The sequence below is a fragment of the Diadema antillarum genome, unplaced genomic scaffold (assembly GCF_040938485.1).
Source record: "Diadema antillarum isolate AM-2024a unplaced genomic scaffold, OU_Dant_1.0 seq00000867_RagTag, whole genome shotgun sequence".
NCBI lineage: Eukaryota > Metazoa > Echinodermata > Echinoidea > Diadematoida > Diadematidae > Diadema > Diadema antillarum.
In genome coordinates this window covers 354,232-376,167 of record NW_027271735.1, presented here as the reverse complement: position 1 = coordinate 376,167, position 21,936 = coordinate 354,232, and the positions used below count along the sequence as shown (strand labels likewise).

Sequence of the window (21,936 nt, the reverse complement as noted above, 5' to 3'; positions counted from 1 at the left end):
AATCTATTCTAGTTTACGTTTAAGGTAATTATTTCTTTATACCTGTCCTTGTCTTGACTTTCATTTTTTTCGTTCTAATCATTTCTATCTTTTTCTTTCCAACATTACCTGAAAATCGTACTGAATGGAATTTGATGATACCATTACTCGTGTGGATGAGTAATGTCCACAGCTTTTGTCATGGGATCGCATTTAAATGTTTTGAGTTTGTTCACATTTTTTATGACAGAATACATGTTTTTCTACATTTAAAGGAAAAGAAGTTAATTCTCAAACATTCACAAATGTATGCAGTTGACCGACATCTGAAAATGATATTGTTGGACTTGTGTATAGAGCTGCATCATATATTTTTCAAAACATGTTCCAACCGATTCCGAGAAGTTATCCTTAAAGTATGGTTTTGAACTTGGCAGGACATTCTACTTGGATAGTACAAAATTTGTATTATCAAAATTTTGTTTATGTTTGTTTTAATTGCATGTTTTATGTGTTATTTTTTGCAGAAGAATATTAGTCAAAAGATGAGAAAGTGAACGAAACTGCGTTAAGATTAATGTAGTCATGTGACATGTCTGCAGCACCAATGCCTAACATAAAAGGTGTAGGCATGATAGTGTTATTCGTATAATTTGGATATGTTTTACCAGGCTTGTGTGTTTTTTTTTTCTTTCATTCCGTTAGTTACTGTGTTTATTCATAGGTTAGAAGTAGTTTGTTTAAAAAATTATATTACCGTCCAATTTTGTTTGTTATTCATGGAATCGTTTGAAACGAGGACGTTTCAAGCTGGGTAGGGAGTTGTGTAACAAAATTGACCTAAAGCAAGGACCATGCCTAGTGTTACCCCTTCCAGAGAAATGGAACTCCCAGAGAACAGACCTACTTTGTTGTACATGTATGCTCCCTGAGCACAAGCTACGAGGTAGTAGTGTTTGTGTGAATAAGTGTGTGTGTGTGTGTGTGTGTACGAGAGAGGGGTATCCTCCTTGTGCATGGCAATGATGTTGGGGGTAGGCAGGGACCACCTCCCTGGTGTACACTGTAGGGCTGTGTACGCCCAAGATTATGTAACTAGCTAGGTAGTGAGAGAGAGGGAGGGAGAGAGTGACAGAAAGAAAGAGAGAGAGGGGATAAAAGTTTGGACGGTCAGTATAAAAGTCCGAGTAGATGGAGAGAGGAGAGAGTCTGGTTTTGGTCCTGGTAGAAGAAACTAATCTCCAGTGGACAAGTTTGCCTTTGTGCTGATCCTTGCCTGAATAAAGTCAACAGCGAACGGTATGTACTTGTCTTGCGACCTACTTTATTAAGTCTCTTCTGAGATGACTTGGGTATTGGTGATGGTGATTTGAGTACATGACTGTGTGAGTGGCATGATTGTCATGAATTTGCTGTGCGAGTTAAAACAAAAGGAGTGCCTCTTCAGCCATATATTTTGGCAAGCAACCCAGGCAGGTTGTACATCGTGTTTTGCTCGGGATAGTGTGCTTGTATGATTAAAGCATTTAGGCACAATTCTTTCACAACACAAAAATACGTTACAATAATTACATTGCGCAAGTCCATTGAAATTTCCTTCTTTCTTGTTTATGTGCCTTTACCTGCTGTGTTGGTTGTTGTTATTCAAATCAGCTAAGCCTCTCTGTTTGCGCTCTTAAATTCCTTTACACCAGTTACCCCTTTTGATACCCTAAGACTTCGGAACGCGTGAACAGCTGGCTTGTTGTATTCCCCTTAGTGCTATACTGGCTGGTAATTCTAATTAATTCCAAATTTTCTTTGAATGTTAGTACTTGTATGTTCACTCTTTAGGTTTCCCGTATCTCCTCCGAGGACTCGCATGTCGAGTTGTTCTCTTTTCACCGTTATTCAAATCATACTACTACACTATTGTCAACATTGTTAAATCAACTGTTCTTACATCTGCAGAATGTGGTTGTCTGTATATCACTATTAATGTATTGAGAAGATTCTGTTAGTGCACCAGGTATTTTTGCCTTTCATTTTTGTTTCTCTTTATTTTGGTCCTACGTTGCATCCGTGCTCCTCATATTTACACTCTGTTCAGAGTTTGGGACCTACGCTTAACAAGCTCGCTTTTAAGTAGGTTCCGTCATATTTCTTTATATACATAGAACCAAACGTACGATGATTGACCACTATATGTTTTATATTCTTACATTAATTTACTGTACATCCAAGCCGGATATTATGATTCACTATGTTTTTATTATATTTGCTGTACATTCCTTCATTGAGAAGTATGAAAATAAATTGAAATTGAAATTGAAATTGAAAGCTAAAACTATACGAACTAACAGTTAGCCTCACCACAAAAAAAAAATAAATAAATAAAAAATAACACCCACCCATCATGCCCATCTGCTAATCAAGTACACTGTACTGAGTCAATTACACAAAGAAAAATGAAGTTTATTTCCGCTGGTTGGTTACACTGTGTTATATGTTGTCTACTTTAGGTATATCCTCCATCATTTCATTATTATATAATCGTCAAAAGGTGCTATATTGTGTCTTCTTGAGATGCATCTTCCATCAATACATATTTTGTAATCTTGAAATATGTTTCAGAATTGTAAGGCTCAATCGCGTCCATTCCAATTTTCATTGTATTTATTCCATAGCTTGTTATCTCACTTCATATTCCATCCTATTCCATACCCCTCCGTCTGTTTATTCCTATACATAATTCCAGCGGATTTTGCACACCAATAAAGCTGATATATCCGGGAACCTGCGACATCATTATTTTGTCATCATTGTGTCACCCATAATACGTTCCAAACATGACATAAACAAACATCCTGTTCATCGGCATAATGTTACCACTATATTTATACATGTTCATTGTATATCATATAATACATGTACCTTTATATTTACATGTGGCAATAACGCAAATCAGTTGAATTGCTGTTTGCAGCTTTATTGGGGCTGTGTGTTTTAGTTTTGATAAATTTACAGACACCTTTTTAGCGCGAGAAAATGCACTTCAAGATCGAGTTTATACTGCTGAAGCGGTTGCTTGTGTCTCGGGAAATGACATCTCATCCCCGTGGGATGTAATGTTTATTTTGTTCTCTGGAATTCAGGAGTGTGCCATGTCGAATGCCAGAAAAGCATGTTATTATTGCGGGGTCACGTTATTGTTACGTTACTGCGAATTCATGGCGTCTAGTACTTGTACTATCACTCAGAAATGTTAGCGTGTAATATGGGCACTCTGTGATTTTATGCGTGTATTTATCTCGGTAGATAAGGTGAAACTCTCTCCGATATATAGATAGGACCACTATGGTAGAGGGACGGTGTTAGGTTCTTCATTCAAAATTTTTCAATTTCAATTTCAATTTATTTTCGTATTTCTCGATGGAAAATACATGGTATATAACAAAATAAAATACAGAATGTCCAGCTTGGATATATACATGAAGAAATAGGAATACAAAAGTAATACATAACGGTCGATATGTCATTTTCAATCAAAGTAAAGGATGCGAAGAGAAATACGATGGAACCTACTAAAAAGCAAAGCTTGTTGAGTGTAGGTGAATTAACACACATGCACACAGGCAGACAGGATGAAACCTCACTGATATCTAGTCCAAATATAAGTTAGTCTGATAAACAAAAAGAATAAGATTATACGAGTTCAACGTTAAGAATTTGAATGAAATCGGATGAAAAATAAGAAATGTTACGAAATTTTGAAGTTATGATAATTTCTCCAAAACAGTTCTTGTACGTACAGTAGGTATGAATATGCAATTGAGTGAACTAACCATGTTTTACCCTCACAATTTTCCATTGAACGTATACCAAAAAAAAAAAAAAAATGAGAAAAGTCAATGTTTCTGTCATTGAAGTCTGAAACATGACGTTACTCCTGGTTGAATAGCTTCAGAGTAGTGATCAGTTAGATGTTTGAGGATTTGAGCCTCGGGCATAATTGCGTTTGAATGAAAAACTACAAATTTCAAAATTTTATGTACAAAATATATGATAGGTTGTAAGAGCATGACATGGTCACTTTACCATTTGCATATTTATATTGATTGTTGATGAACTGCCCCCATCCCCCCCCCCCAAAAAAAAAAGCGAAACTTCTAAATGTCATAACCTCCTTATTTTTCATCCGATTTCGATCAAATCTACACCGTTGAACTCGTAATATTTTGCTCTTTCTTATCAGACTAAATGATACTTGGACTGGATTTCCCCTTTAATACTTCAACGATATTTCATTGGTACCTTCCTCGGATCGTTACAGTTATTGTAATCTAATTTATGTAAGTGGCATTTTCATTTGCATATCCTTCAGAGCAGTCTCACCTCCCTGTTCAGAGACACATTTCATGGTTCATAAAATTTGGAGATATTCATATACCGTAATAACATTACCAATATCAAAACTTTTCAAGATATAATTACAACGACCCTTTTTCTATCCCTTCCCTTCATTGTTTGTTCTTTCTGTATAGAGAAGTGTAGGATTTCTGCGGTCTGAAAGTTTGCACTTTCAGAAAGTTGTAATAAATGTACTTCTTATAACTTCTAAATGAACTCATTTTCGTTACGTGTATGTCCTTTTCTTTCACGCAATTGAATAAACATTACGAATTGACTCCATTTTTTTTTGGTTTATTCAAAAGAATCATTATGATCCAATGTATGCCTTTATACGTGCTCGTCGCAACGCTTTAAAAAATGTCGTACAGTGTATTCTTTCTTTCATGTAAACATTTCAACTATACAATACTAATCACAAAGCAGCTTATGTAAACATTGTTTTCTCAAGCTCATTATATGATAATAATGTTGTTTTTGTTTGTTTAGAATTGTTTAAGAGAAATTCGTCCTACAGATTAAGGCCACTTGATTTCCTTAGGATGTTCACAAAGAAATGGGTTTACGCAGTTAGTACTTATGAACGTTTTCTTGAAGATAAGTTGTCTCCAATATTGCATTTAGGTTGGCTAATTATTACGCTGTGAAATATTTCAATTATTATGAATGGAATATGTACAAAACAGCTTGATCAGTTTAAGAAAAAAAGGAAGTATTGTTTGTGTAAACTGTAAAAATGAGAAATTACTGATTTTCAAGTTTTTGAACACATCTGTAAAGACTCTGAACGAGTTGATTAGACCGAGGATCTTCACCCAGAAGGTATGGAAGCATGGTGCTACTGACGTAGGCGAATCCAACCTGATGCCCCGGGTCTGCACAGCCGTGTTGTCCGCCAGCTCCTGGGTGTCCAAACATTGTCACTCCGTCCTACAAAAAGAAGAATAAATCAGGCTAGTCCGTAAGAGAAATCAGTAAAACCCATTATAGGTATTACAATCGCAGGTATTAATCCGATCCTGGATGTACGTTTAGAAATAATTATGAAATAATAGTTCTTACTGGTATACATTATGTTCATTAAATTGCTATAGCTATACATAGTCTTTGTAAACAGAATGTTATTGTGTACACCATGGAGAACAAATAGGCTATTCAAGGTGTATGCCAATACTTCTCGTAATCAGGTTCCAGATTCAGTTGATATTCCTATATCCATGAAGATAATAAACACTAAACTTCTTTTAAAAAACGCTCATTTGTGATATCCGCACCTCCAAAGCACAATGTTTTAGCTTTATTCCCTGTATATCAATCGAACGTGATTACAGAGAATATAATGAGTAACAAATAATACAAAAACATAATTATGACATTCTAATAAGACCTTCTGAATACATCACATTCACATTCATAATATCCACACGTCTGTCTCACGTCCACACGTCTGTCTCAAGAACTGTAGGAATTTTATATCGACTGAAAAACTTCATTTCTCAAAATTCCCTGACTATTCTATACAATGCATTGATCTTACCACATATCACATACTGCAATATCGTTTGGGGAAACTGTGGCTCAACTAAAATTAATCCAATTCTTACTCTCCAAAAACGTGCTGTACGTTTGATTACCAATTCCCGTTACTTATCCCCATCCAATCCCCTATTTCGTCAACTAAAAACATTGAAAATTGAGGATCTTCACACCTTTCAAACTGCTGTTTTTATGTATAAATATACATTTAATTGTCTTCCAAAAATTTTTGATGGCTTCTTCACTCCAAATTCCACCGTTCATTCATATCCAACACGTCAGTCGTCCGATTACCATCTCGAAAACCCCAGAATCATTTTAGCTCAAAAATCATTAAAGCACAATGGACCAGATATTTGGAATTCTTTACCCCCTAATTTAAAACAACGTACGTCGTTGAACATTTTCAAACGAGAACTAAAAAACACCCTCATAATCCAGTATACTTCTGACACATGAATATTCATACCACCTGGTCAACAAACACCCTAAACAATGAGTTCACGGCCATAACTGAAGTAACATTCACCTCATCACACTGATACACAAAATAACACTCAACGTACAAACCAAGATTCATCCGAACACAATGCACACCGCACTGCACCGCACGTCCTTCGCACAATTACTTCCCACTCAGTGAGTGGCAAGATTTTCTTTATGTATCTCTTTACCTGGGGCCATCTTCCTCGTCAAGCTTAGCTTATGATGATGGTCCCCTGCATTTCATTGTTATCATTTCCTATTGCTTCCTTTCATATATGATATTCGTTCTTGAAAAAAAAAGAAAGTGTATGTAAGATCCAAACGTTACGAATATTAGCTGTGTAAATGACTATGTAAGTATTTTGTTGATTTGTTGATTTGTATTGATTTTGAAATGCAGAAATAAAAACTGAACTGAACTGAACATGTGTTTTGTCATTCTTATCCCATTTCTCTATCTTATCAAATACCAGCGCTGAGGGCCTTGATACTGTATGCACAATGGCCATCTGAGACAGTTGTCAACCTGAAGGCTAACCTACATTATTAAAGCTGAAGTATGTCCCAACTTTGACGAACCAATGTGCGGAAAAGCGTAGAAAATAATGTAAATGATATATATCATCGAAATAGATAAGGCGTATACATTCATAAATGGTCGACAAAATTTAGTCACTCTGGGGGACATTACGTTCAAGCACGAAACTAGTAATAAATAGCATAAGTCATTTGCTATACAATACGAACTGATTGACCACTCACAACAAACTTATCAATTTTGATCATCCCGCGACTGAAGGAGAGAGGAATGCCGAGAGTTCTGTCGACAGAAGGAGGTTCGAAATTCAGAAAATCGTTGATTCTCTCCTTCGACAGCAGAGTTCTGTTAGTAACTGGGTCTATGCCACCAGATGAAATTATTCCATAGAGCTGAAAACAAAACGTCATCGACATTGACATAATTATACACATCACTATGTTTTTAGATTCAAAGCGTGAAATGGAGCAGATATGAGATTCATATACATTGTATAGTTGAGTCACTCGATCAAATTAATATCCACCTACTATTAGTCTGAGTTATACCTTGCGAGTGCAAGTAAAGTAGCTTAAGGTACACAATATTAGGTAAATCGTAGTGGAAGCATCAAACTCGATGGACAGGTGGTGTTAATGAGACATAAAAGTTGATTATGATTTTACATTTCCTGATATGATGGCGCGTTCAGTGCTAAGGGGACAAATTATGTCTGCTTTTGATAGAACTTGCTCTCTCTTTTCGCTCGTTCTATTATTCTTTTTATTCGCTTTGGAGAATGTTTGTCAAATACAGGCATGACAGGAATCAGTATGGGACCCCGGCAATCCTGAATGAATATTGTGCGTTCTTTCCCGTTGTAATCAACATGTAGCATTTTTACAAAGTGCAAACTTTCCATCAAGACTAGTGATCATTTTAGCAGGGAATCTAGTGTATCGAAAATCAGCTTGCCAAATCACGGCAAAGCGCAAATAACACCATGCAAGCAGTAGATAACGATCGCAGATTTGGAATACATCCTGAAGGCTTCACTGAACGAATCTCTTATAGGCATAATGTGTTTTTGACCACCATCTAATATAAATGATAATCATTATCATAATCAACAGGAGGATATGATTATCATTCCCCTCATCATTTTCATGTCAACATTAGAGTGATAATGATTACAGTCATTGGTCGTCATCGTTATACCTTTGCAAGACCAGCCGCAGACCCGATCCCATTTACTGACGGCAACTCGATGGCTCTGTAGGCGGGATCGTTAAAGACTCCCAACTGTCCAAAACAACACAAACATTAATTATGAGGAAGAAAGATTTGCGGTGACACCATGTGTATGTAGTCCTTAATCGGATCGCTGTTTGGCAGAAGAGCCTAGAAAGAGGAGAAACGAAGAGGGAAGCGACATATGGGGGTTGTGAGGAGGGCAGAAAGTGAAGAGTGGGAGACAGTAATGGGCTAGAGGTTGAAGTTGCACTAGTGGAGACGGTAGAGAAAGGAACACAGAGAGTGGTAAGGAAGAATAGTGTGAGAATCAAGTAGGATGTTCGGACATCGTTAGAAGGGGAAAGATGAAATAGAAGGGAAGAGGAAGAGGAAGGAGTTGAATGTTGGAGAATCATGGAGATAGAGGAGAGCAGTAAAGATTCATGAAACCAAGAGAAGAAAAACGAAGTCGGCGAACAGTGTGGCTATGGAATGCGGAATCAATGGAGAAAGGACGAATAATCCCTCGAAGGAAGGGTAAGTAGAGGAGAGAAGAGAATATGTTGATAGAAGGGAGAGAGAGAGAGGTGGGGGGGGGGGGGACAAAGAAAAGAAGTAGAAAAGAACAAATTGAAATTCAGTACGTAAATCAGAGGGAGCTAGTATGGATCCTAGAATGAAATGCTGCTGAGAGGGAGAAAAAAAAAATTTCCAATTTTTTTTTTTTCTCCCTCTCAGCAGCATTTCATTCTAGGATCCATACTAGCTCCCTCTGATTTACGTACTGAATTTCAATTTGTTCTTTTCTACTTCTTTTCTTTGTCCCCCCCCCCCACCTCTCTCTCTCTCCCTTCTATCAACATATTCTCTTCTCTCCTCTACTTACCCTTCCTTCGAGGGATTATTCGTCCTTTCTCCATTGATTCCGCATTCCATAGCCACACTGTTCGCCGACTTCGTTTTTCTTCTCTTGGTTTCATGAATCTTTACTGCTCTCCTCTATCTCCATGATTCTCCAACATTCAACTCCTTCCTCTTCCTCTTCCCTTGTATTTCATCTTTCCCCTTCTAACGATGTCCGAACATCCTACTTGATTCTCACACTATTCTTCCTTACCACTCTCTGTGTTCCTTTCTCTACCGTCTCCACTAGTGCAACTTCAACCTCTAGCCCATTACTGTCTCCCACTCTTCACTTTCTGCCCTCCTCACAACCCCCATATGTCGCTTCCCTCTTCGTTTCTCCTCTTTCTAAATTCTAGGCTCTTCTGCCAAACAGCGATCCGATTAAGGACTACATACACATGGTGTCACCGCAAATCTTTCTTCCTCATTTACTTCACCATGCAAACCTTCAAACAACACATAACATTAATTATGAAATCAGGTGGCAATGATGTACAGAAGAGTGTGTGTGGGTATAAATGCACACTTTGTGGAATTATAGTTAGGCGCACCTCTCCAGAGTTGGTATTACATGCAAATTGCTTTCTTTATACTTTTAAAGTTGACGGAAAGATTAATTTTCTTATCGCGGTTAAAGTGCAAGGCTAACGTGGAACACTCTCTATCGGTATATATAAGTCAACAGAACAGTAGATGTTTCACTGATATGAGAAAGACATCAATTGGTATGTGCACGTTATATTCACATTGTACGCAACTGTTTTGAGTAATTGAGACCTTTGGTAGCACAATACCCTACTGCAAATGACACATTGTCCCACAGTGTGTTCAGAATGTTTTTCATATTGTCGTATGCGTGAAAACTCTCGAATTTAGTAGTGTGAAGATCATTCACATTGTGGTCTCGTTTTTCACACTGTGTTCACATAGTAATGTTCTGTTTCACACTGTGACTTGATGATCCACAATGTGTTCGCAATGTTAAAACGCTCGAATTTAACAATGTGAAGAGATTTCACACTGTGTCCACTCAGTGTTCTCACACTGTGTTTCACATAGTGTTTCACATTGTGGGACACTGTGTTCTTTCCAGCACGGCTATCCTGCACAAAAAGAGAGATTGACGGAAGAACAAGCTGTAAAAATACGACGTTTCCTCAGGAGAGATGGGGCTGCTTAATATAAGTCTGTAATAGTAAACCACTCCTAGCCTCAGGGCCCTGTTTCATAAAGCTGTTCGTAAAGTTACGAACAACTTACGAGCGACTGGAGATCAGTTCTGATGTGCTATACTTATCAGAATTTCCATAATTCAGCACAAGAACTGATCACCAGTCGCTCGTAAGTTGTTCGTAACTTTACAAACAGCTTTGTGAAACACCCCCCTGGTGTAATTGTGACATGAATGCCCAATTCAGATTTCTGAAATATAATTTTGTTTTTTCGTAACTTGCAGTACGGTCTGTCATCAAGTTTTTGAGAACAGAAGAATGGAGTGAGAAAACTGACAAAAAAGAGTGATGTCTTACCTAACGAGGGCAAAGAGCGCTTGTAAACAAATCGCAAATCCTTGACCTTCCCTACTGAGAAGAACACTGTCCCACAGTGTGCTCACAGTGTGCTCACATAGTCGACTATGTGAAAACGCTCGAATCTAACAGAGTGAAGATGATTTTACACTGTTTTTTTTTCGGAGTGTTCACATAGTAACGCTTTGTTTCACACTGTGAATTGATGACTCACATTGTGTTCAAACTGTTAATACGCTCGAATTTAACTGTGAAAAGAGATTTCACACTCTGTTCACACTGTGTATCTCACACTGTGGGCACTGTGTTCTTTCCATTAGGGTTTGCAATAATATATGTGTGTATGCTTGAATGTGTGTGTGTGTGTGTGTGCCTTCTGCAAATTTATGCTTGCATTCTACATTCTTCCCACTCACATCTTCCATTTCGTTTGCATTACTCATCATATTTCCAATGGCGTTCGAGTTTATCATATGAAGTATAGTTTGTCTTCCAGCCGAGGTCTGTATACTGTCCAGGAATTGTAAGAACATCGGGCGACGGTCGACGAGAAGACGGGCTACACGGTGGTTGCTTTTGAATGGAAGACCGATGTGGAAATCTATGCCTGCAAGAAAATTATAATTTCATTTTCGGATTTACGAACCTTCGGAATAACGAATAACACGAGAAAAATGTTAACGATCACCTCTAAGTAAAGAGAATTTGTGTGTTTCAGAATAACGAACCTTCGGAATAACAAGCAATTTAACTGACTGAACGTGTTATTAATCGACATTACCGAAAGGCTCTGCTATCTCCTCCTTGAAAAACTGTCCCAGAGTTCGATGTTGAGGGTCAACTCGCCGCAAAAGCTCATTGGCTAGTGGTCCAAATGTGAAACCATGGTAACCATGGGTGTGGCCATCATACTCCCATTGTGGCTCTGTTTTTGCCATGAGTTCTCCCGCCTTGGCAACGTCTTGTAGCAAGTCCAGGCTCAAACCAGGTGGTGCGGATACGGCAAGCCCCGCCTGAAAGGTGAGTAAAATTACTTCAATCATGGGTCAATCACTAATTTCTTACATGCTATCTTTTTTTTTAATCATCCACGTAAGAATCGGTTAAATCATTAGAATGTGATAGCAAGATTAATGCGACCTACCTTTTACAATCTAAGGCCCTGTTTCATGAAGCTGTTCATAAAGTTGTGCATGATTTTACAAACGAGTGGAATATGAAGTGCCAATATGTGTACCCATTTTCCCCTTCCGCTTTAACAAAGTACGACTGTAGGCCTGCAAATATGTCAATACACCTACTTCATCTATAACAACATTGCGGCAAAATCACATCAACTAAAAACATGTGTTAACATGTAGGAATAATCATTCTCATCTGCAAATTTCAACATCAGCTACTGAAATCAACAATGATTAGGAAACACGCTTGACTTGCCATATTCTAGTCGTTCGTAAATTTGTGCGTAACTTTAAGAACAGCTTTATGAAGAGGGACCCAGTTGGCCTATTATTTTCAATTGCATTAATAATTACAATTGTGTGTGTGTGTGTGTGTGTGTGTGTGTTTCAAAAATATGATTGCGTAGTACTATCAAGCTTATAAATTGTTCAGTAATGTTTACCCTTTTACATCGTATATCCTGCAGATAAAAACAGGAACTATAGGAAACTTGATTGTTTCCTAAAGCTCCAGATTTGGACACTGCCCGGAGGGAGACGTGCCCAAATACGCAGCATTCTTTCTTTCGCTCCTTTAATTTGTTCGGATTTTAGTTTGTTTGATTGCTTGGTTGCTTGCTTGTATTGGGAAACGGGAAACGTATGCAAGACAATTTTCAGTTAAATGCACTGAAAATGTTTTCTTCCGTTTAGTGTAAAGATAATCTTTTGTCCGTCAAGGAACCTTAGTACAAGAAAAAGACCGCTGACCCCCACCCCTACTTAAAGAAATATAGCATAAAATCAAAATACACCCATACAACATGCTACTCTATCCTGTGACACACGTGACGGCAGTTAAATGTTTCAGCAGGTTAGGAGTAAATGTTTCTGATCATAAGGGTACCATCAACATGGGTACGTTACATTGTATGTGGACACTAGATTTTGAATTAAGACCATCCAAAAATTAGTGTTAGAAGAATAAGTCAAATTGTATAAGCACAATAACTGACGATGACGTTGTCATCACCTTACAATTATTGTCCATTGATCTTGCAAAAACAAACAAACAAAGAAACAAAGAAACAAACAAATGAAGAGTTTGTTTGCAAAAACCGATAAATCCATTTTTGAAGATTTTGAAGTACGGTCTTTGTCATAAAGTAAAAAATAATGCCTTTTAAAGGGATAGTACAGTATTGGTGGAGATGAGAATCGGGCTCTTTAACTTTTTGTGAGATACCAAGAAAACACTTATGAAAGAGCACAGAGCATACCATTTTAAGAGGAATTCAAAGTTTATTTGATGAAAATCGGGTTTGGAATTACTGAAACATCAAAAAACAAGTAAAACAAAGCGATCGTAATAAAATGTGGGTCCCACACCTTATTGAATCGCTCTGTTTTGGATATCTCAGCCATTTCAAAATCAATTTTCATCAAATAAACGTTGAATTCCTCATGGAATTACATGCTCTTTCATATTTCATAAGAGGTTTCTCATTATCTCACCAAAAAATGTTAGAAACCTGAAATTGGGTCTCGACCAAAACTATACGATCCCTTTAAATGATAAATTGGTCACTACATACAAAGGTATATTTTTGAAGTTATGGTCAAAAGAAGCAAAAATTTTCTTATTATTCTCTTTATTTTTCTTAACCTTTAATCGCAAATATATCCATTTGACAAATATGGACTTATCGGTTTTTGCAAACAAACTCTTCAAATAAACAAACAAACAAACAATCCAGACGAACCTAATTCTCCTGCCATAAAAGTTTAAAAGAAAGCGGTATTCCTGACTGAATACCATCAAAGATCAATCAAGTATAGTAGAATTTGAGACTGGGTCCTAATTACTGTACGTGTGAAAAAAAAAATGGATATTTCATGAATTTTGTTTATGAACCATAATATACAAGTTTGTTTTATTTATTTATTTATTCATTTATTTCTAATCTTTTGTCAGGGTAGTCCATTCACCAATAAATAGTGGTCTTCCATGGAGCCCTGAATAATATTGATGAACATATGTACATTAAATAGCAAAACGTATATACAGAAGATGACATAATACAGTGTAGATACATACTAGCATACTGTACATTGCAAAGTAACATAAAAAGTACATGCCACAGCAAGAGTTCACCAGAATGCCGAAATAACAATTAAAAACGCTATTATACAGGAATGATAAAGCCCAGAATGAATTTCGTGTGTTACTTACAAATAGCAACTTTGCTTAAACAATCTCTTAAATGAATATATGGAAGAAGCTGATCTAATTGAATGATCTAGCCTGTTCCATTCAAGTACAGTGGATACGATTGGGCTGCACTTGTGACAATCAGAGCGAAATCTTGGCACACATAGATTTCCACTGTCTATTAGCCTTGTATGATGTTTATGTACATCACTAGGCTTAACTAAGTGCACCTGAAGGTACGAAGGTGCTAAGTTATGGACGCATTTATATATCATCATAACGCGGCTGAAATCAAAACGTTTGTCTAGTGTCATCCATTTAAGACTTTTGAATAAATCAGCCGACGGTGTGTCATAATAAAATGTTTTGTCCAAAATTATTCTTGCTGCCCTCTTTTGAATTTTTTCTAGCTTAGTTGTATGGTATTGAAATCTGTTTGACCAAACAACAGAACAGTAATCAAATTGTGGTATTACTAGACTATTATAAAGTAATTTTAGGGATTGTTGGGGCAAAAAGGCCTTCGCTCTCTTTATCATGCAGACACTTTTTTGGGTACGTTTACATACATTTTCGATTTGTTTAGACCATTTCAGTTCTTCATCTATTAAAACACCTAAACATTTAGTGAACTGAACTCTTTTAATCCGACTACCATCTAATGAAATACTGAAATTTTCAATTTTCCCGAGATTAGCACGGGAGCCGATAATCATGACAGAAGTTTTGTCAGTGTTAAGGACGAGCCGATTTTTCTTAATCCACCCCATTACTTTATTTAGTGCAACAGTTATCTTTTCTTCTAAAACTGTTGCGTCATTAGCACTGACAGTGAGGGTCGTATCGTCAGCGTACATATCTATAACACCTTCTGAAGTACACTCGGGTAGACTGTTGACATATATTGAAAATAAAAGGGGACCAAGAATTGACCCTTGAGGTACACCCAATTTAATAGTTGAAGGGTGGGACTTGGCTCCTTTGAATTGCGTCACTTGCTGTCTGTCACTTAAATAGGATTTAAACCAATCTACAGTCGTCTTACTACACCCTATACACTTTAATTTGTGTAAAAGTAGGTCATGATCTACAGTGTCAAATGCCTTCCGAAGATCTATGAAGGCAACTCCAGAAATTTGATTATTATCTATATTCAAAGACCACTGATTCACAAGTTTTGCAAGAGCAGTTGATGTGGAATGAAATGGTCTAAAACCAGATTGATTAGGGTGTAGTAAATCATTCGCATTCATGAATTCGCTCAGTTGTTGATGTACGGCCCTTTCGATAATTTTACTCACTGTTGGTAAGATTGAGATGGGGCGGTAGTTATTCAACGAAGAAATATCTCCCGCTTTAAATATCGGTACTACCCGAGCCTTTTTCCATTCACGTGGAACAACTCCCGTAGACAGGGATTTGTTGATAATATCGCAAAGAGATTCTGCAATAACATTCTTTGTCACATTCTTTGTGGTAATCTTGACAACATCAACCCACTAGTTTGCATATTCATAATTATGGACTGTTGGAGAAATTGTTTTAGAAAATTTATAAAACTTGATTACTTCATAACTTCTCTAATTTTCATTCGATTGTGGTAAAATTCTCACTGTTAGCCTTATACAATATTAATCCTTATACGACTAACTGTTAAGTGTTCAGAAATTTCTGTGACGTATTTTTTATCAGGCCCTTCAGGCATACAAAAAAAAAAAAAGTTTAATGACCTTATGCTCCATCATGTCTTTGACGGTAACCTTCTCTTTGCCCTTCTGTGCGAATTCCGGCCAATAGAGGGCGACTGGTTTGTTGTAGTCCAGCAAACCTCGATCTACGAGCGTGGCGATGCACACTGACGCAACTCCTACATCGGGGGAAAGACAACAAGGGAAACGTGGATTTAAGAAACAACCTCTTTGACTACTATTGATAAAGATGGGTCATATCCAGTGATTAAATGAAGGCAAAGTGATCAAATACTGCGCCTTTACGTGTAAACAAAACATAATATAAAAAATAAGAGGTCTATTTTTCTTTTTGTTTGCAGTAAAAACAACAAGAAAGAGTATAACGAGAACGATGAGAGTACTTTGTACATACAGCAATAGGTCATGGGGAGCACTCTTTGCTTCTCTCCTGAAATGTCCTGCAGCTTTTCTTGCTATATAGGTAAGAACACACATACACCCCCCCCCCCCCCCCCCAAAAAAAAATAATAATAATAAATAAGATTATTTTTATCGTTTGACGTCTGTTATGTTGGTAAATTTCAACGGAATATTTCCAACCAAGTTTCTTCCGATTTCCAAATCCTGTCAGAAAGTTTGATGACAGGTTTCCCATAATCATTATGCATGGGTATTGTATGGCCTATAACGTGTACAATTTACGATTATTGTGATTCTATGTTATTCAGGTATTAAAGGTATACAATAAAAAGACACACAAAGATACATTACTATATACAAAGTAAACATGAACAAAACAGAAAACAATCAAACTTGATTGTGGGAATCCCAGGAGAAGCAGTGCTTATAGATAGGGGCCCCAGTAATGCTTAAATATCAATATACATGTAAAACAAACAAGCAAAAGAATCAATATGCATTTCAAGTTTGTACATTTTGGTTTGGTGGGACTGGGAAAGGGAAAAAAACAGCATTTATATATATATATATATATATATATATATATATGTATATATATATATATATATATTTATTTTTATATATATATATATATATATATATATGAAACAAGGTGAGTATGATTGGAAAGTTGGGAGTATTTAAGCGATAAATGTACTATAGACGTAGTGCTCGCAAGCAATGATTTTCATTCATGTGAGTATAAAGTATGAGTAGTATGACAATAGATTTGTCAATTTTCCCTCGGAAGGAGCATGTTAAAGTATGGTAAACGAGACATTGAAAACAAGAAAATCAAATAAAAGAAGGTGTCAAAGCAGAGGGAATTGCCTCCTTAAACAGATTTTTAATGTGACATATTAAAAGATATTCGCGCCACTGAGAAATCGAGAGTTAAAACTGACTGATTTGCTTCACTGATATTCGCTCCGGAACGCCGTCTTTTTCGAGCCCTAAAATATGACGTCACGAAATGAACAAAACCCTTAACGAGTGCAGCGGGACATCGAGGCCTCCATTCATACAGCACGCATTTCTTGGTGAGCGGATGCAATATCTGGCCTGTCTTTAGTCTCCTCTGCTTTCTCGGCTGAGACATTAGAACGTCCAATTTTTACCTTATATTGTGCGGAAAGATTTTGAGTTTGACATCGAGAGTGAATTGAGTGATGACCGTGAGAATGACACTGATAGTGACAGTGGCAAAGTCTGGGTGGTAGAAGAAGTGAGGGAGAGGCGACGGATAATTAGTATGGAAGGCCGCTGCGGACACAACTCGTTTGAGGCATACATGGAAACGGGCACACTGCCTCTCCATACATATGCCCCAAACGAACCACGTCCGCAACGGTCCTCCTAAAACGGAGCCCACTGTGTGGATGGAGTGGTAGCACAGCGCACATTTCGTGACGTCACAATTTTGGTCACCAAAATTTCGCCGTCATATCGGGTTTAGGTGGTCTAAAAAGGGTCTCAAAACACCATCTCTCCATCGTTCTGGAGACGTTCTTACCTTCTGAAAGTTAATTATCCATATTCCTAGAGACTTCAGCTTTCCAGAAATGTATAAATCACCTTGTTTTTGAATATCGTCCTTTTTTTCTCGTTCACCATACTTTAGAGGACAATCTTTTAAATCGCGATAAAATAGAACTATGCTTTACGTCTTCTGGAAGAGCATTCCATAGTTTGGGAAATTTTACTTGGAATGAGTTCAGGGCTAATGTTGTGCGTACCTTTGGTTGTCGCAGTGAATTTCTCTGACGGGTATGAATACAAATGAACAGAGCTATTAATACGAATAAATCATTCAACACAGTTGTCATTGGAAATAATCCAACATGAAGCATATACATGAAAATTAGAGAATTAAATGTATTGAATCAGTAATACACGAAGCTGAAGCTTATTGATTGAAAACTATACACCAATCATTTTTGCAGCCATTTCATATTTTAAAAAAAATGGAATTCACCTTTCGTTGATGAGAAGAAAATGGAGATGGTGTCTTGCCGCCATTTCTGCTTGCTCTCATAATCTGCGAATCCACCCCAAATGTCGACGACTTTCTTCCCCCGATGATAGGCAGCAAATGCCGCTCCTCCTGTACGGGGATCTCGACCACTCTCAAAATTTGCTCTGTGTCAAAGATAGAACAAGAGTTATTTCATTTGAAGATTATAAATATGAATTAAAAGATCAACTCCGAATATGATCCAGAACTAACTCTGATTTTTAATGTATTTTTTTTTATTTCTTTCTATGACATGTTAAGGCCCTACAATATAACCGACACTATACATGCTAACTGTGACATGTAACCCACAATATTATTTTAAACCGATATCCACTCAGTTTTCGCTTATCTTTGGTTATAGAGAAATCAGTTTTCGTACTACCATATATCTTTACGAGGAGAATGGATACTGCTGACGTTGCTTCATCATGTAACAGAGAATCCGAACAAAATAACCTGTATTTGGTTTGCATTAACTGGTAGATATATGTTAACCCGCTCCCTACGCCTACGGGAACCTGGTAGCCTGTGTATTAAGTCTATGGGGGTTTAGAATTCAATATGGAACTGGTCACACTTATGATCTGAGTGAATAAGGCCTTTTTAAACAGGAAGCCATATGAATACACTTTTAACGACGACTCACCTGAATGCCTCTAGGACGTCTTCGAATCAGGAGCTACATAACCCTCTATGATGACAGGTGGTGGAGTCTGAAAGAATCTTGGCAGGAACACCACCAAGATGGCTGTCACGCCCATAAGGGCAGCATTCTTCATCAGCCCCATGATTACAGTATTACTTGGCAGAGTTAACTTCCCTCCTTGGGAGAATAATTTTGAGTCAGCTAGTATACGACCAAGTATAAATGAGAATAGAGTGCCAGGCCCATGCCCTGTCTTATCGTTTGATTAAAGAACAGGTTGTTTGCACTGCAGCGGAATCGGCTTGATTGTTTTACAAAAGGATTTATGCTAACTTATGCAAAGTATTTACCCGGAAGGGGGAGGCACGCATATCGCATCGACCTACCAGACTCTGTAATACCCGGGCCTTTACGCACGTAAGTGCGATACACGAATGTTGTGCCTCGCGCTAGCTCATGAATGCTTCCTGTAATCATTTGTAATGCGCACAGGCGGCGATCGGAGACGGGGGGGGGGGGGGGGGGGGGGGGTAGATGGGAACGAGTCCCCCCCCCCCCCCCCCCCCCCCCCACTGAATTTTTCTAGGACTTTCTGCCCCTCCTCCATCCCCTCCCCCTTTGATCTTTTTAAAATTATATTCTTTTTATAGCATTTTTGATGAATTTTGTGTGATTATGAGAACATGTTCAAAATGGTGTAAAAGAACGAAAATTTTCCATAATATATTCCACCAGTGGTGTACAACATATCGATCATTTTTTTTTTAAATTCTGAAAATGCAAAAGCTTCCTGGCTTACATGGAAGGGAAGAAACATCGAAACATTCTATCCCTTACAGTCCCTCCCCTACACCTCCATAAACTTACGAAACATAACAATATAGGTTTCTTGGTCAATTTTATACTTTTGTCATTCGAATTTAAGAATGTGCATTCAAATTCACACGGTATACGCAAGCAAAAATATTCGAGCATTCAAATTCAGAATCCGAGCAATCATTTTCATTGATGGGAGCTCTTGTTATTTCCTTTCCGTCAAATCAAATTCACGCATGCATGTGCATTCACTGTCTAAATGCGAGCATTATATTTCCTATTTGTGCATTCAATTTAACGCGATAATCGCAGTGAGCTTGTTTGGGGAGTTCCATTTCATTTTCAGTACCAGTACCAATGAGAGGGAAACACATACCCCCCCCCCCTTCTTTTCGCTTCCACAAACACAACGTTGCAATAACACGCACGTGCGAATCAAGAGGTGACAGATTCCATGAATTAGCCATTCAATTTGCATCTCAATATTCAGTTTTCTAACTTTCTTATTTCATAGATTGCAGATATGCCATCGAAATGCCCATCAGATCGCGGAATTACAATTCTAAAAATTAATGTAAAATGTTTCCTCGTGTGGGAAAGAGAGTGATATACACACACTCTCCCCAACCATATCCCTTTGGTCCATATAAACCACCATAAGACAATACATAAAGGGGAAAATGCATTCAACACATGACATAATTTAGCCATTCAAATTGTTGCCCACTATTGCTTTTCTTCCTTTTTGATTGAAAAATTTCCAAAAATTCCATCAAAGTGTGCCCTGGTGGTTCAATTTCAATCTTTATAACGTAACACTAACGTACAGCTCCCACTTGTGAGAGGAGAACACCCCTTTATATACCTCCCCCCCCCCCCTCCCCTTGGTTCCCTTCCATAAACATAGTAAGACGAAGAGTGAAAACACACCGCATGCAGATCAAGATAACACGATTCACATCATCCCGCAATCTTCAATTTGAATACTTTTGGGGGGAGGGGGAGGGGGAGGTTTGTTTAAAAAGCTTTGTTATTCCATCAAATGTCTTGACACCCTCCCCCCTCCCCCTATGCGATTCGGGCCGCAGTAATCAAAAGTCCGTTTTCTTGACGTATACGCAGCCGCCCCCACCCCCCGGGCCCCTTCCTTTTGAAAAATCCCGGCTATACGGGCCTGGTCCGCTTGCCATGATACCGGACTAGGTTATAGAAAAGACAGTGCACTTTGGACCTTACTCTGAGTCTTACTCAAAGGAAACACAGGCCTAATTAGAACAACATGCGCACACTTGTCCCTTTTCTCTGTTCTTGTACTGTATCAGCAAAGATTACGTCATAAATTGCACTATCCGTGATTGTCATTGCCACCATTAATGAGAACATCATACTTAAAGGGGATGGCTAGTAACTGATCAGTGGGAATGCTGGGGGATGATTGTTCCAATCCTTGTGGGATTCATTTAAGAGTACATTATATATCTACTGTTGTGTGAAAATCATTTGCTTCAAACGGTCTCATATTCGAGAAATGTGCAGTTTAATGTTTCCAGGCTTGCATGCCTGTACAGTGATGGGGCATTAAACTGGACATTACTTGAATATGAGACCGTTCTGAAGCAAATAATTTTCACACAAGAATAGATATATAATGTACTCTTAAATGAATCCCACAAGAATTGGAACAATCATCCCCCAGCATTCCCACTGATTCCCACTGATCAGTTACTAGACATCCCCTTTAAATGTGTGAGTGGGTAAGTCTGTGTTGTGTGTGTGTGTGTGTGTGTGTGTGTGTGTGTGTGTGTGTGTGTGTGAGCGCCTCATTCATTACGGGGTAATTTTGAAAGTGCAAGGCTTCCTACTATAGACCAGACTGAAATGGATAGTGATACGGAGGTACAGAATAATAACTATTTCTTTTACTGGAAGGGGGGGGGGGGTAGGCCTCATGTCCCTCATAAAACATGAGAACAAGAATCCATAATGAGACCTGTAATATGATATAAATCTATCTTATATGAACTGATAACAGAATACTGGTATGTATACCGTGTAGTACGTGAGTGAGTTCTCAGTAAACACAGCATGGCTGACGTCTACTTTGCCAAATATGGGCGATGCATATTTTTTGAGTGTGTTAGAGAGAGTGTGTGTTCGTATGATTGTGTGTGTGTGTTGAATTTTGTGACTGCCGCACGGCACAGAGTCCGTGAACATTACCCTTGGTAAATACATGATTGTCCATACTTCCTTCGTTGAATGGCCCTGCTTGGGCCAATACACTTCCCTGAGCACCCCAGTGTGGCTATATACCAAATAAGGTTTGAATCAGGATATGCAAATACATATCTGCACCAGGA

General features: G+C 37.9%; 1 pseudogene; it reads right to left on the bottom strand.

Annotated features, from left to right (window-relative positions):
• Positions 1 to 4,349: 4,349 nt before the first annotated feature.
• LOC139740614 (beta-lactamase domain-containing protein 2-like) lies at positions 4,350 to 19,111 on the bottom strand (annotated as a pseudogene).
• Between the last annotated feature and the right edge of the window lie 2,825 nt (positions 19,112 to 21,936).